The following is a 16134-nucleotide window of genomic DNA, read 5'->3' on the forward strand; positions in this document are numbered from 1 at the left end:
CAGCACAAACTAGTGCAGGCCATTGTGGAAGTGGCGATTGGCAAGAAGCCCCCCCTTCCCTCATGAATAAGTAAACCCTTATGAATGTCTCATGCGACAACTGGGAAACCACCATGGACATAATCACTGCCGATCACACCCCAAAAGAAAGAAGAAAAAAAAAAGACCCTCCCCAAAGCATTACAATGCAACAAGTGAGTAAACCTTAAAAGGAAATGTCATCAGGTTTTTGCTCCCCCGTTTGAGAGCAGCATTAGAGACAGAGACCCCAATTACAGCGATGTGTCACTCACTGAGCTGTTTTTTTTTTTAAATCACTATTCTCAGCTGCAAATCTAGCAGAGCTCTAGCAGTTATACAGAGCTCAGGAATATGCTGGACTACCTGGCAGCACGTAAAGTAGTCCTTTAATGATAATCTACTGCTGAGTAAACAGTGATTTTATAAAAGTACCATAACACTAAGCAGCCCTGTATGTGACATCGCTGGAATCAGGGTCTCTTTTCCTTCCCCATACGGCTCTCAGATTAGGTGGCAAAAACCTGGTGACAGATTCCCTTTAAATGTTACTTTAAATCAGTACTTGTGGACAAAAAAAAAAGAAAAATCCACAGAACTATATGATGCTGGTTAAAGATATGGAATAGGAGTCTCTGATATGAACAGTGTCTTAGGGGGGTTTTAAGAAAAGATCTGCATACTGCTAAGCAATGCTCATCTATCTATATATAAAATCCAAATGTGTACCACATTGCCCGTCAGTGCCGGTGTAGCTCCCATCATTGGTTTGCCAAAGAGCCTTACATTTACTGAAACTAGAGAAGAAACCGAGATCATTCCCTGATTAGTGTATGCAATTTTTATTTTTCCATTTTTCCATTATTTTTAGTGTTATAAGTTTGCGTGCCATAACCTTACTCACGTTAGTGTGTATGTGTAATATATATATATATATATATATATATATAAGTATTTTGATCACTTTTTATACATATGTTGTCCTACTCCAAGCTGTATAGGCTTGAGAGCCAATTACGTAAATCAGGTGATGTGCATCTCTGTAATGAGGAGAGGTGTGGTGTAATGACATCAACGCCCTATATAAGGTGTGCTTAATTATTAGGCAACTTCTTTTCCTTTGGCAAAATGGGTCAGAAGAGAGATTTGACGGCCTCTGAAAAGTCCAAAATTGTGAGATGTCTTGCAGAGGGATGCAGCAGTCTTGAAATTGCCAAACTTTTGAAGCATGATCACCGAACAATCAAGCGTTTCTTGGCAAATAGCGAACAGGGTCGCTAGAAGCGTGTTGGGCAAAAAAGGCGCAAAATAACTGCCCATGAATTGAGGAAAATCAAGCGTGAAGCTGCCAAGATGCCATTTGCCACCAGTTTGGCCATATTTCATAGCTGTAACATTACTGGAGTATCAAAAAGCACAAGGTGTGCCATACTCAGAAACATGGCCAAGGTAAGGAAGGCTGAAAAACGACCACCTTTGAACAAGAAACATAAGATAAAACGTCAAGACTGGGCCAAGAAATATCTTAACACTGATTTTTCAAAGGTTTTATGGACTGATGAAATGAGAGTGACTTGATGGGCCAAAGGCTGGATCAGTAAAGGGCAGAGAGCTCCACTCCGACTCACACGCCAGCAAGATGGAGGTGGGGTACTGGTATGGGCTGGTATCAAAGATGATCTTGTGAGACCTTTTCGGGTTGAGGATGGAGTGAAGCTCAACTCTCAGACCTACTGCCAGTTTCTGGAAGACAACTTCAAGCAGTGGTACAGGAAGAAGTCGGTATCGTTCAAGAAAAACATGATTTTCATGCAGGACAATGCTTTATCAAATGCATCCAACTACTCCACAGCGTGGCTGGCCAGTAAAGGTCTAAAAGATGAAAAAATAATGACATGGCCCCCTTGTTCACCTGATCTGAACCCCATAGAGAACCTGTGGTCACTCAATGTGAGATCTACAGGGAGGGAAAACAGTACACCTCTCGGAACAGTGTCTGGGAGGCTGTGGTGGCTGCTGCACGCAATGTTGATCGTAAAAAGATCAAGCAACTGACAGAATCTATGGATGGTAGGCTGTTGAGTGTCATCATAAACAAAGGTGGCTATATTGGCCACTAATTTTTTGGTGTTTTGTTTTTGCATGTCAGAAATGTTTATTTCTATATTTTGTGCAGTTATATTGGTTTACCTTGTGAAAATAAACAAGTGAGATGGGAATATATTTGGTGTTAAGTTGCCTAATAATTCTGCACAGTAATAGTTACCCGCACAAACAGATATCCTCCTAAGATAGCCAAATCTAAAAAATAAAACCCACTCCAACTTCCAAAAATATTAAGCTTTGATATTTATGAGTCTGATTGAGGGTTGATTGAGAACATAGTTGATCAAATAAAAAAAAAAAATCCTCTAAAATACAACTTGCCTAATAAGTCTGCAGTGTGTGTGTGTGTGTGTGTGTGTGTGTGTGTGTGTGTGTGTGTGTGTGTGTGTGTGTGTGTGTGTGTGTGTGTGTGTCACATTATATTTTAGCATGTGCTGGGATAATAGTTTCTTTACATGTTTTCCAAACCAAAATTATGTAAAAGATAGGAAAGTAAAAGTGAACCTCCAGCCTTGCAGACAGTGCCTGGAAAAGTTTTTCTTCAATTCCAGATCTCAATTATAGGTCACAGTTTAAAGACTTCCCCTATGTCTTCCCATGAGCTGGTAGTGTACCGTACGGTGAAACCACACACATTTTACCACCAACTGCAGTGGTTTCTCAATGTGGTCTGTGGCTACATTTTTTTTTCTTTTTAAACAGGTTAGAAATGTATTGGCTAACCTGCTTGTGCCACCAAAAATGAGGAAAGATATGCCACGATCTCTAGGTATGCGAGATCATATTAGGCTATGTGCGCACTAGGCGTTTTTTTCACGCTGCGTTTTTATGTGCGTTTTTGTCTAAAAAACGCACCCGCGGCTAAAAAAACGCGGCAAAAACGCATGCGTTTTTGCCGCGATTTGGTGCGTTTTTTGCTGCGTTTTTGCTCACTGCGTTTTTAATCAGTGCACAATGCCATTAAAGATTGTTGATGAAAAAAAAAAAAAAAAAAGGTCTGATGTCATTTCCTTCTTCAAAATGTTCATTGTATGCAGGAGAGCAGACAGCTGCAGAACTAGTGTATACAGGAGAGCAGACAGCAGCTGCAGAACTACAAGTCTCAGCATCCTCCATTCACTAGTGTAAGCAGGAGAGCAGACAGCAGCTGCAGAACTACAAGTCTCAGCATCCTCAATTCACTAGTGTATGCAGGAGAGCAGACAGCAGCTGCAGAACTACAAGTCTCAGCATCCTCCATTCACTAGTGTATGCAGGAGAGCAGACAGCAGCTGCAGAACTACAAGGCTCAGCATCCTCCATCCAGGACTGTATGCAGTTTTTTGCCCAAAAAGAAAAAAAAAAAATGACATGGGCTTCGCCATATTGTTGTATGCTAGCCGGGTACAGCAGGCAGGTACGGGCTGCCCCCAACCCCCAGCTGCCTATTTGTACCCGGCTGGGAACCAAAAATATAGGGAAGCCCTTTTTTTTTTAAAATTATTTCATGAATTTCATGAAATAATTTTAAAAAAAAAATGACGTGAGCTTCGCCCAATTTTTGAGTCCAGCCGGGTACAACTAGGCAGCTGGGGATTGGAATCCACAGTGCAGGGTGCCCATGCTTTCTGGGCACCCCCGCTGTGAATTGCAGTCCCGCAGCCACCCCAGAAAATGGCGCTTTCATAGAAGCGCCATCTTCTGGCGCTGTATCCAACTCTTCTAGCTGCCCTGGTGACGGGTGGCTAGCTAGGTAATAATGGAGTTAGGGCTAGCTGTATATTATCAGCTAGCCCTAAGCCCGAAATTCATGGTGTCACGCCAATATTAGACATGGCCACCATGAATTTCTAGTAATGATAAAAAAAAAACACAACACACAGAAAAATATTTTTATTAGAAATAAAACACAACACAATTAGTGACTCCATCTTTATTGAAATAAACCCCCCTCCGCAGTAATCCTGGGTCAGGGTCCCGCGCCGTCCAATCCGGATCCAATATCATCTGATCGGTTTGCTTGAAGGCAAAGCGATCAGATGATGTGTCAGGATCAAGTGCCTGAATCCCATCACACATCAGCTGATTGTATAAAAGCCGGTTATACAATCAGCTGATGCATCAGTAGAAAAAAAAAAAAAAAAAAAAAAAAAAATAATACTCACTTATGTGCTGTGGTGATTACCGGCAGCTCCTGGAGCGATCGATTGGACAGGAGTCTGATCCCGTCCGATCGCTGCAGGAGCTGCCGGTAATCAGCTGATGAAGTCCCCTGACGGCAGGATCAGCTGATAGCCGGCCGAAAAAGCCGGCGAGACTACGATCAGCTGATGCGTCAGGTGACTGCATCAGGTGATCAGCGCCAGGTCCTGCAAGCAAGGTCCTGCCCCGGGGAGACTGCACACAGCCGGAGCGGCGGGACCGGGAGGAGATGGGAGCGGGCATGGCACCGGGACCCTGCGGACAGGTGAGTATATGACATTTTTTTTTCTACTGTTCACTTTGTTTTTCGCCGCTGCCTCCACCTCCGCCCAGACATGGCGCCGCACGGAGCTGACATGCACAGGACGGGAGGTGGAGGCAGCGGTGACGGTACCGGGAGGATTCATGCTTCTGTGTTTACCAACAGAAGGAATCCTCTTCCTGTACACGTCACTGTAGTACCCACCCCTTGCGTTTATAGCTGCGTTTTTAGTCATAGAAACGCGGCTATATGCGTTATTCATTGCGTTTTTAACATCTCATTGAATTCAATGAGTGAAAAACGCAGTGGAAAACGCAGAAATAATTGACATGCTGCGTTTTTGTGGTCACCACAAAAACGCAGCTAAAAAAAACCGCTGTGTGAGGACAGCACTTCTGAAAACCCATTGACATTGCTGGGGAAGCAATGTCACTGCGTTTTCAGCACAAAAACGCGGTAAAAAACGCCGCTAAAAACGCGGCAAAAACGCCTAGTGCGCACATAGCCTTAGGGTATGTTTTTACATTAAGGAAACAGCATAGCAGAAATGCCCCATTGTAACATACCTTTAGGCTCATTTATATAGCTGATCAGTGGCCATAAGGCCACGTCACACTAAGCAACATCGCTGCTAAGGAACAACTTTTGTGACGTAACAGCGATGTTGCTAGTGATGTTGCTGTGTGTGACATCCAGCAACAACCTGGCCCCTGCTGTGAGGTCGTTGGTTGTTGCTGAATGTCCTGGGCCATTTTTTAGTTGTTGCTCTCCCGCTGTGAAGCACACATCGCTGTGTGTGACAGCGAGACAGCAACAACTAAATGTGCAGGCAGCAGGAGCCGGCTTCTGCGGACGCTGGTAACCAATATAAATATCGGGTAACCAAGAAGCCCTTACCTTGGTTACCCGATATTTACCTTAGTTACTAGCGTCTGTAATCATCTGTCATCTGTGGAGGTAGATGTGTGAACAGTGCCCAAGCGATGATGTTCGTCACATGCTAAGGCTACACCAATGGAGCATAGAGCAGCTTGGCACAATGAACCTACAAGCAAAGGCTTTATATATGATGCAAGTCCAGGCCAACATGATCGAAGACTGTCAGCAAGGGCACTTAAAACATAAATATGGCGGCCCAAAGCCTCCCCTCTCTATATAGTAACGTTTAAACACTGGCGGGACTTTAAATAGGCTAAAAAAAATATGACCAATTACCTATGTACCGTATATCTAATTTGGTGAAAAATAGGTTTTTAAAAAAAAAAGAAGAGGCAACTTTTACTCTATTGAAAGTAAGGAGTGTCACAAATGCCCAGATGAAGGATTTGTCATTATCCCAGTTATATGTGGCAAGGATGATTAATAATCTCCCAAATTCTATAGGGAAGCACAACTAAGCATCTAGTGGAGAATGCAGCACCTTGCAGAAGGAGCGGACAGATGGCCTGGGGGCCTATAATCTGCACCATACAGAGCTGTGCACAAGCCCTTATTACACATACAGTGGATATACAGAGAGGAGACAATCATTGGAAGCACTGTCATTACCAGACAGCCAAATCAGCTTTTTACTTGTGTGAAGTAAGAGCCAAATGCGACTGTGGAGTCTCCATCAAATGATGGATGCCTATACGGAACCAGAAGAAAGCTAGATGTGGTGATCAGGCACACAATAGGGCGATACCTAATAGATGGGAGAGTGGGCACCTGGTGGAGCTGTGACAGGCACTATGTAGGCATGAAGAAAAACAATCACTGCTACTGCCCGTGGCTGATTGATGAATTCTCCAGGAAATATTGGACCCAATTAGATGGAAAACATGCTAGGTGGGCTGCAATAAAATCAATTCTTCATTAATGATACGTTTTTTATTTTACTCATAACACATTTCAATGTTGTACCATTGCCTTTATCAAGTGGGAAAAAAAAAAAACAAAAAAAACAAAAAGCAAAAACCTTATTTTTGAAAAATTCTTTTACTAAGGTAGTGCAGTCCACCTAGTATGTTTTTATCCTACATGGACACCAATGTAATAAGTCATTAGGAGCTGCTAGTGTTAGTGACTAAAGATGAGCACTCCCGTTGAAGATCAGATTGGGACTTTAAAGTTTTGTGCTGGACTAAAACTTGACCTAAATCTCATGGGAAGTCACCAATTGGGCAGTTCAGGTCTCCGCTCAAATGCAGCCAGCCATAAATGGATCACTTCCAGGGCAGGGTTTTGTGCACACTACATCTGCCATTGCGGATTACCACCAGTGGGAGTCATTCTAAGGCTAGAAACACATCTATGCGAGTAAAATCGGTCCGAGTTGGCTGAAAAAAAACTCGGCTGATTTTAGTTCACGTTAGGTCAGAGTGGAGCTCCCCATCCTGAGAATACCAGCCTTAAGCCGCATGGCTTTATCTGGCTGGTATTAAAATTGGGGGGGACCACACGCCGTTTTTTTTTTTTTAATTATTTATTTATTTTACTGCACACCATAGACCCGCCCACCGGCTGCTGTGATTGGTTGCAGTGAGACAGCTGTCACTCATCGTGGGGGCGTGTCTGACTGCAACCAATCATAGGTGCCGGTGGGCGGGGAAAGCAGGGAATACGAGATTGAACAATGAGTGGCCGGCTTTTTGAAAAGAGAAGCCGCCGGAGCAGTGTGAACGCCGTGCAGCGTCGCGCTGGTGATCGGGGATTGGCGAGTATGAGAGAGGGAGGGGGGGGGGGGGGGGGAGAGGGATAGACCGACATGGACAGAGAGAGTGAAAGAGAGAGATAGTGACCGACCGAGAGAGAATAGAGACCGAGAGGGAGATACCGACTGACAGAGAATAGTGATTGACAGACATTGTGAGACATCGCTCGTTTCCAGTGTTTTAGGAAACATGCGAGAAATGTATTTAGAAAATCGGATGTCACTAGGATGGTGTGAGTGCCGTCTCATGACATCCGATTATTTACACGCTCCCATAGACTTGCATTGGAGAGACTCGCAGTAGAAACTCGCAAAAAAGCAGCATGCTGAGATTTCAAGTGGCCCGCTCTAGGTTGAGCACAGACTGGAGCGAGTGGTTTGCATACGCAAGTCACCTGAACACTGATTTTGTAAAGTCTGTGTTCGGTACGAACATCAAACATTCAAGTTCGGGTCCGCTCATCTGTAAGGACGCAGTGGATCTTTCATTGCAATGTGTGGGCAAAAAGCAGAGATGAGAGAGGGCTTGGTGAGCAAGTGCTATGCATGCACGAGGATCTTATCAGACAGCGCTCTTCGTGGACAAGTCAGCACTGCCCAATCACCAGAGGAAGTCTGTACGTTACAGAGGATCAGGGGGTAGAACAGTGCGATCTAATGTGCTTATCAGATGAAGAACTGGATCTGCACAACAGTGGGATTAAAACTAAAATCAATGTTTTCTCTGCTGCAGATCTAGCAGATACAGAGCTCATAAATATGCTGGACTATCTGGCAGCACATTAAATAGTCCTCTAATGATAATTACTGCTGATTAATCAGCGATTTTAATCAAATATTACACTAAGCAGTCCAGTAAGTGACACAGCTGGAATCAGGGTCTCTTCCCCTATAGTATATTGTTCTCAGATTAGGTGTTAAAAACCTGGTGACAGATTCCCTTTAAGGCTATGTGCGCACTAGAGCAAAATACCTGCGGATTTACCCGCGGATTTGCCGCGGAAATTTCTTGAGAAATGTCTGCAATCTTTGTGCAGACATTTCCCATGAAATTCTATGAGAAAAAAAAAAAAAGCTGTGCGCACTGGTGCGGATTTTTCTCAAGAAAATTTCTTGAGAAAAGTTTCTCGAGAAACTTTCTTGAGAAAATGAACATGTCCATTAAATCCGCAGGTACCCCGCGGATTTCTGCAGTACAGACTGCAAAAATCCGCAGGGAACCACCCGCGGGAAAATCGCAGCAAATCCGCGGTAAATCCGCGGCTAATCCGCATGCGGTTTTGCCGCGGATTTTTTCCGGAGGTCAGCAAATCTTTCACTCCCAGAAGTTTCTCGAGAAGATTTTCTCGAGAAACTTCACATCTCTAGTGCGCACATAGCCTAATAGGGGCCAAGTGCCCTATATGATGATGTAAGCAATTTCAAGATATGTTACATAGTTACTTAGGTTGAAAAAAAGACCTAGGTCCATCTAGTTCAACCTCCCTCCACCAGTTCTACATTTGGTCACAGTCATTTATAACCAACAATGTTTTGTGTACTGAGGAAATCATCCAGCCCTTTTTTAAAAGCTGTTATAGTGTCAGCCATTACTACCTCTTGTGGTAGTGTATTCCACAGTCTGACTGCTCTAAGGCCATGTGCGTACGTTGTGTAATTACATGCTTTTACGCTGCGTTCTGCACCTCAGCGTAAAAACATGCGTCCTTCGTCCCCAGCACAATCTATGTAGATTGTGCAAAATCTAGCCGCACGTTGATTTTTAGAACACAGAGTTTTGCATGCCGTCAAAACACTGCATTCTAAAAAGTAACATGTCAATTGTTTTGTGCGTTCTGGATGCTTTCTCCACTCTGTCTATGGGAGAGGCAGCATCCAGAACACACGAATTCTGCAGACACCAAACTTTCAGAACGCACCTTTTCAGCTACGTTCTGAATTGCACAAGCAGCGACTTTACGCTGCGCTGCAGAACGCACTTACATGCGCACATAGGAAAGGGTTCTTTACAGTTAGCCTATTTAGCTGCCGGAATCGCTTTTCTTCCACTCGCAGTATACGTTGGGATGACAGATTTCTTTTAATCCGTTAGCAACTGTCTTCTTACCTATACCGTGGCAGTGCACAATCACTATATGGAAGGGGCTCGCATGGTGCTATATAGCTAGAATCAATGATAACCTCTTAAATGCTGCCATCAAGCATAACAAAACCTAAGATATAATCCTGCAAAACAGGGCACTCCAAATAAGGGTACTTTCACACTTGCGTTGCTTTCCTTCAGTTGCAATCCGCCGTTTTGGAAAACAGCAGAATCAGTTAACTGAGTCCGCCGTTTCTCACAGACTTGTATGGATGACGGATTGTGCCAAAAGTACCTGTGTTGCTTCCGCTGGCCGACGCTGCATTGCTTCCGCCAAGTGGAAGAAATGCAGCATGTAACGTTAATTGCTTGCGTTAAAATGACGCCGAGTGGCGGATTCCGTTACATCTGTCAATAGTTATAATGGATCCCTATGGTGGCGGATTCTGTTGCAAAGTGCTCTACAACGGAATCCGCCGCTGGATTCCGCTAATTTCTACTGAGCATGCCCAGAATGAAAAAAGAAAAACGGAGCCGACACATTCCGTTAGACGGACGCCAAACGGATGCAACGGGTCCATTATTTCACAGGAATCGGCTAACGGATTCCTGTGAAATAACGGATCCGTTGCATCCGTTGACAACACAAAAATAACGGATGCATCAAAACTACGCAGTAACGGACCCAGCGGATTCAAACCAACGCAAGTGTGAAACCAGCCTAATAAACCTACACAGTATAGATTTATCAAGCATAGCGGTGTCAATTACCAGACTTCCAACATGTGATCTGTCTGTGAAGTGCTGATCTCGGAGGCCTCCATGCATGCCATATGGGATCTATGAAGCCTTCATAGGAGAGGAGTAGATACAGTACACTGCAATAGATGAGGGGTTAATAAATGCCACTGTGGGGCACATACATTATCAAAGCTTTTCATGTCAGTTAATCCCACATCATGCAATAAAGTGTATGTGCCCCCAATTAGTGGAGTAAAAACAGCAGCCTGCCATCCACAATGAGACAGCCCCTTCACAGTACCCGACTGCACAGACCTAGCCAGGTAGCCCCATCTTGGCTGTCACTGGCCAGACCATGGGGTCATTCCGGGGGCACTGGTGCCATTTGCCAGAATCCTAGGTCCTGTCAGTGCGGGTGACATGCCGGCTGGGGTGTGTGGCTCACCAGGAGCACAGATGGAGCAGAGCTGGCCGCACAGCACGCTCACCACTGATGGCTGACCACTGATGGCTGACCACTGCTCCAGATGCAGGAGATAGTGTACATGACAGAGTCAGCTGCACTCCATCACTACGAGAAGGGGAGGAGGGAGGAAAGTTACTCACAACTCTGCAAACAGCGCACTCACCCGGGTCCTGAGCCGCCACAGCGATCCGCTAGCCCCGACACCGTGCCCCGAGCATCCCCAGAGGCTGCGCCAGCACAGGAGGCGGTGATGCTCCGGAGGGTCCCGACGTGCCAACTAGGAGGGCTCTCCAACTACTGCAAGTAGGACTACAACTCCCGGCATCCCTATGGAGGGGAGCGCAGACAATGAGGCATGTCTGCTGTCTGCCTGAGCCGTGCTGGCAATGAAGCCCCACCCCGAGCAAGAATTTAACCCCAACGGGTGAGGGTCTGGGAGGGAAGACAGGGAGTCTATGAGCGGTGATGTGCGGTGCAACGTCAGCACTGGGATAGGAGGCGAGGGGATGGAGCTGGGTCACCCTGTCACAGGGCAGTCCACAAGATGGCCCCTCATTCGGGGGTCTCTCCACAGAAATATACTTTGCAGTACTCCGGGGTCACCAACAAGAACACTTATTGGGGAGTTTCGCCAAAAGAATGGACTTTTCTGTACTCACCAGTTACTTCCAATCAAGTTCAAACTTATAAAAACAGTCAGAGTGTGACTTAAAGGGTTAATTGTGTGGGCCGCAGGAGCATACAGATAGCCCAGAGTCACGTTACTGCTGAATCTGGAGCCACAATTAGAGGTGTTACTAGTCCTACAGTCGCCAGTCCCTCCTAGCCACAATTAGGGGTGTTACTAGTCCTACAGTCGCCAGTCCCTCCTAGCCACAATTAGGGGTGTTACTAGTCCTACAGTCGCCAGTCCCTCCTAGCCACAATTAGGGGTGTTACTAGTCCTACAGTCGCCAGTCCCTCCTAGCCACTTCTGGTTTAAACCTAAAAAATTGCATCAAAACTAAACCGAAAGCTGCTCCCCCAGCATAAGGCGAGGGTCCCTGAGCTTCAGGATGTGGAAGGGGATCTTCTCCAAATATAAAAAGATATAGAATCTCTGAATACTTTCCCTATTAAGGCTAAGTTCACATTTCCGTTGTTTTGCATCAGTCACATGCGTTGCTTGACGCTTGTGACTGATGCGTTGTACAACGGATGACAAGAATAGAATTCATTGTCGGACTCCGTTGTAAAAGAGAGAACGATCAGCTGATCGTTCACAATAGCCGGCCGGCTTTTGAGAGCGAACAGATGATTTCCCGGCGGCCGGCTAATGAGAGAGATCAGCTGATCGCTCACAGCAGTCAGCCGCCGAGAATGTGTACAGATGACGGAGTGCGAGGTGGGTGGAGCCAAGTGGGGCCATGTGTGCGGGCGGCGGAGTGCGAGGTGGGTGGAGCCGAGCGGGGCCATGTGGCGCTGAGGACGTCACTGCCGGGGACTGCATGGCTGGGGACAGGTGAGTGTGAATACACGCCGAGTGCAGGAGGGGGCGGTGCCGAGCGTTGAAGTGTCGGCTCCCTGCACACGTAGCCAGGGTAAATATCGAGTAACCAAGCAAAGGACTTTGCTTGGTTACTCGATATTTACCTTGGTTACGTGTGCAGGGAGCCAGAGAGAGCATGCGCAGCGAAATACTACGGACTGCGCTGCTCAAAAACCGTTACAAGCTGCGTTCCTTCCGTCCGGTGGTCAGTCATTCCACAACTGATCAGTCGGGCGGAGGATGCAACGCAGCGTCATCAGTCACAATGCGCCGCTCATACAAGTCTATGGGAACAATGGAATCCGCCAAACGAATTCCATTGTTTACCAGAGCTGCAGATTGTGAGTGATACAAATTGATGGAAATGTGAACCTAGCCTAATTTACATGGACCATCCACTCTGCTGTTCTTACAGGGAGTTTTTGGACTCATCCTCCTCCCCGCCCCTTCCCATATGAGTTTTTTTTTGGAAAACCATGACAAGGAGGCTTCCTTTTGGAATCTTCTCTAAATATGATACTATCAAGTCAGAAGGCTGCAGAACACAAGTGTGGGCAAAAAGGCTTCAATAACCTCTGGCCACCTGAGGATTTGGTGAGTTTTTTACCTCAGTATATGTAAGGCCACATGCACACATTGAGTATTTGGTGAGTTTTTTACCTCAGTATTTGTAGCCAAAACAAAGAGTGGAACAATCAGAAGAAAAGTATAATAGAAACACAGGCACGACTCTTGTATTTATCACCCACACCTGGTTTTGTCCTATATCTACTGGGGTAAAAAACTGACTAAATACTCACCATGTGCACATAACCTTACATATACTGAGGTAAAAACTCAAATACTCAATGTGTGCACATGACCTTACAAATACTGAGGTAAAAAACTGGCTTAATATACACCATGTGCACGAGGCCTTACAAATACTGAGGTAACAAAAAAAACTCGCCTAATGTGTGCTCATGGCCTACAGGGAACATGACAGCCTTCCAAGGTCTCCCAGACCACACCGTTTATGTAGGGATACGTTAATACCCTTCCTAACAAGCCCATTTCATTATATAATTGATTTCTGTATAAGCAATTTTGGACTATATCTTTTAACCTATTCTGCATGCAATCTACCCAAAAAAGCACCCCATAAAATAAACATAATGCACAGCATCTCAAGATGGCATTGCTGTGCACATGATCAGTCATGTGTCTAGTCTTCATCACTTCACAGTTTGGAAACCCATTCTTCAGGTGGATACTCTGTATACTTCACAGTATGGAATAACAGATGCTGGTGGCTGAGCCGCGGCAAGAAAGATGGCAAAACTGCCAGTAAATCAGTTTTAGGGAAACAACGGTCTAAAAAAAATAAATAAATTCTGCACAGCATTTCTTTCAGGATTCCACCTGGATCCCGCCAAAAAAAAAAAAAAAAAAAAAAAAGCACTCAAACGTTAAAGGAGATGTGCCGCCACGGCAGCGGATTAAACCGCTCGGATCCGTTGGGGGGTGCTCGGTCGTGGCTTGAGGGTCTCCGGACCCGGGGGCCAGGGGCCACACTCAAATGTAAAAGGGGAGTTAGGGTTCGTGACGCCACCCGTGGTGTGCAGTAATTGTGAGTACCGCCGCTGCCGTTGGAAGTACCTGGGGTGATTGAGTGGGCCAGCAAGATGTCGGTGCCCTCCACGGGTAGCGGAAGGCCCCGGGACTGTGGGATGCCGTAGGTTGCAGGGGGTCACTCATGTACTCACTCAGTCATTAAGCAGACGCTGATAACCGGGTAAACCAAGTCTCTGGGTGCTGCTTGAGGGGAGCTCGTCCGGGTCCCGTCCCCTGCAGCACTGCCTGATAATCCGTGACCTGCCTCCTGGCACAAAGTTTGAGTCCTCTGTAGTGGCCCAGTAGCTTGAAACTTGCCGTGTCCCGCTTCCCACTGTGGCTAAGTGAGGGAGCCTGATCTCAGGGGCTCACGCTTGGGATTTCAGTGGGCCGCTTGTGTGGCCTCGCTGCTTTAGTGCCCCCAATCTCTGAGCTGATGGGAACAATCCATAAAAGCCCTGTTCTTTTCAGGTGAATTGCCCTGAAGTACCCCGTGACGACCTGAATAGTCCAGGAGCATCACAAATATATGCACTGCAATGTAAAAAAAAACTACTTGCTGTGCATATGTTCCATTTATTTTAAAAAGGGGTATTCCCAGCTCGAAGATACTATAATATAATAATAATTACCTCCAATTAGAAATGTAGTATAGTTCTCCTGATATAGCCATGTCTCTTACCTCATGTGCAGGGCATTACAGTAGCTTAGGTGTCCAAGGTTACAACCACTTATATAGGGACAATTAGTTGCTAGTGGATATAACCATGGATAAATGAGCTACTGCCATGCCTGTAGATGATGTAAACAATATCCTGAATTAGACTACTACATCATTTTTCAGGCAGGTTCTGCTTTGAAGCCGCCAGTATTTTTTTTTTTAATAATATATATAAAAAAAAAACAAAAACAAAAACAACCTTACTCCAACAATTGACATGCTGCAGATTTTTACTTCACCAAAAACCGCAAGGATAAGAAAAAGAAGTAACGTGCACACATCACTTGAGAATTGTCATTGACTTTGCTTGCTGGCATAAGAATAGACATGTAGATTTGGGCAACAATCTGCACAATAAAATGTACCATATCTGCAATAAAAAAAAAAAAAAAAAAAAAAACTGTTTAAGGCCTGTGCCACACATCCGTGCCTCCGGTACGTTTTTGGCATTTTTTGCACGTACCGGAGACACGTGCTGATGTTGACATACTATTTTTAATCTAAAAAGCCTCACGTCAGTGTTTGCGCACGGAGCGTGTGTCCGTTCCGTGCGTACGTTTGTGCGTGTCGAAAAAGCGCTGACATGTCCGTTTTCCACCGGCATCACGTCCTCACGGATCCATTAAATCCTATGGGTCCGTGTTTACACGTACGTGATACGGATGGCCTCCGTATGCTATCCGTGTGGTCCGTGTCCGTGTTTTAATTAGAAAGTTTGTTACACTCTGAAATACTTTCAGGTGGCGTAGCTAACATATTTTTTTGCACAAAACTAACTGTGCATTTGCAGAAGGAGTGAGCAAGCAAGAAGTTGGAGTTCTGTGTATTGCAAGATCTATTTTGAGCAAACTTTCGTCTTCGAAATATAATAATGGCACCACGGGTGGACACGGAGAAACTTATAACAGCTGTCGAGACTCACCCACCATTATGGGATACACGTGTAGATGGTTACCATGACCGACTGACAGTTGAGCGCCATTGGAATCAAGTAGCTGAGGAAGTGTACCCCAATAATGCATGGTCTAGATGTTCTCCTGCAAAGCGTGCTAAATATGGTAAGTTGTTGTATTTTTTTATATTTATTTATTTAATATCTATATTTGGATTTATTCATACTTTCAAACTGTGATTGTTTTGGCATAGTTATGTTGTCTTTTAGTGTAAAATCCTATGAGAAGATTTGGTGTATGTACTACTCAATATATTGAGTTCCTGTACACTTTTTTCATAGTATCACCAAACTTTCATCAGTGTCAAAAATCGAAGTATACTTAAATTTGTAATCTGACTTGGAATTCTTCATGAATTTACTTAATTAACTGATTAAACTGTCATGTGTTTTAAAATTCCCTGTTGTATTAGTCAAAATTTAGTATCACACTTGAAAATTTTTTTTTATTTATATTTTTAAAAAAAAATTTTAAAAATGACATGTCAATATCATTACCTACATGTATCAAATAATATTTCGAGTAATTTTTAGCCAAATGTCATTGCAAAAACACCGAATTATAATTTAAATATAGATGACAATTACTTAAAATATAATTATTCAGAAATATTATTTGGTTTTGTGTGAATGTCTAAACATGTTTTTGAATGAAGAATATCTAAATAAATTATATTTCATCCTAAGTATTTGACCAACATAATTGTGTTAAATTGTATATTAAATTTCGCAAACATTATTTAAATTAATGTGTGCAGATTTATGGAGAATGTTGCAAGTGACATATGTGT

General features: G+C 44.5%; 1 protein-coding gene across 1 annotated transcript in view; it reads right to left on the bottom strand.

Annotated features, from left to right (window-relative positions):
- The window catches only part of DSE (dermatan sulfate epimerase), a 60034-nt gene extending 49119 nt beyond the window's left edge, over positions 1–10915 (bottom strand). The window contains exon 1 of the mRNA XM_075338331.1: positions 10713–10915. The gene's annotated coding sequence lies outside the window, so the exon portion shown is untranslated. The remainder of the gene's footprint in view (positions 1–10712) is intronic.
- Positions 10916–16134: the final 5219 nt, after the last annotated feature.

This window comes from Anomaloglossus baeobatrachus, chromosome 3 (genome assembly GCF_048569485.1).
Source record: "Anomaloglossus baeobatrachus isolate aAnoBae1 chromosome 3, aAnoBae1.hap1, whole genome shotgun sequence".
NCBI classification, from domain to species: Eukaryota; Metazoa; Chordata; class Amphibia; order Anura; family Aromobatidae; genus Anomaloglossus; species Anomaloglossus baeobatrachus.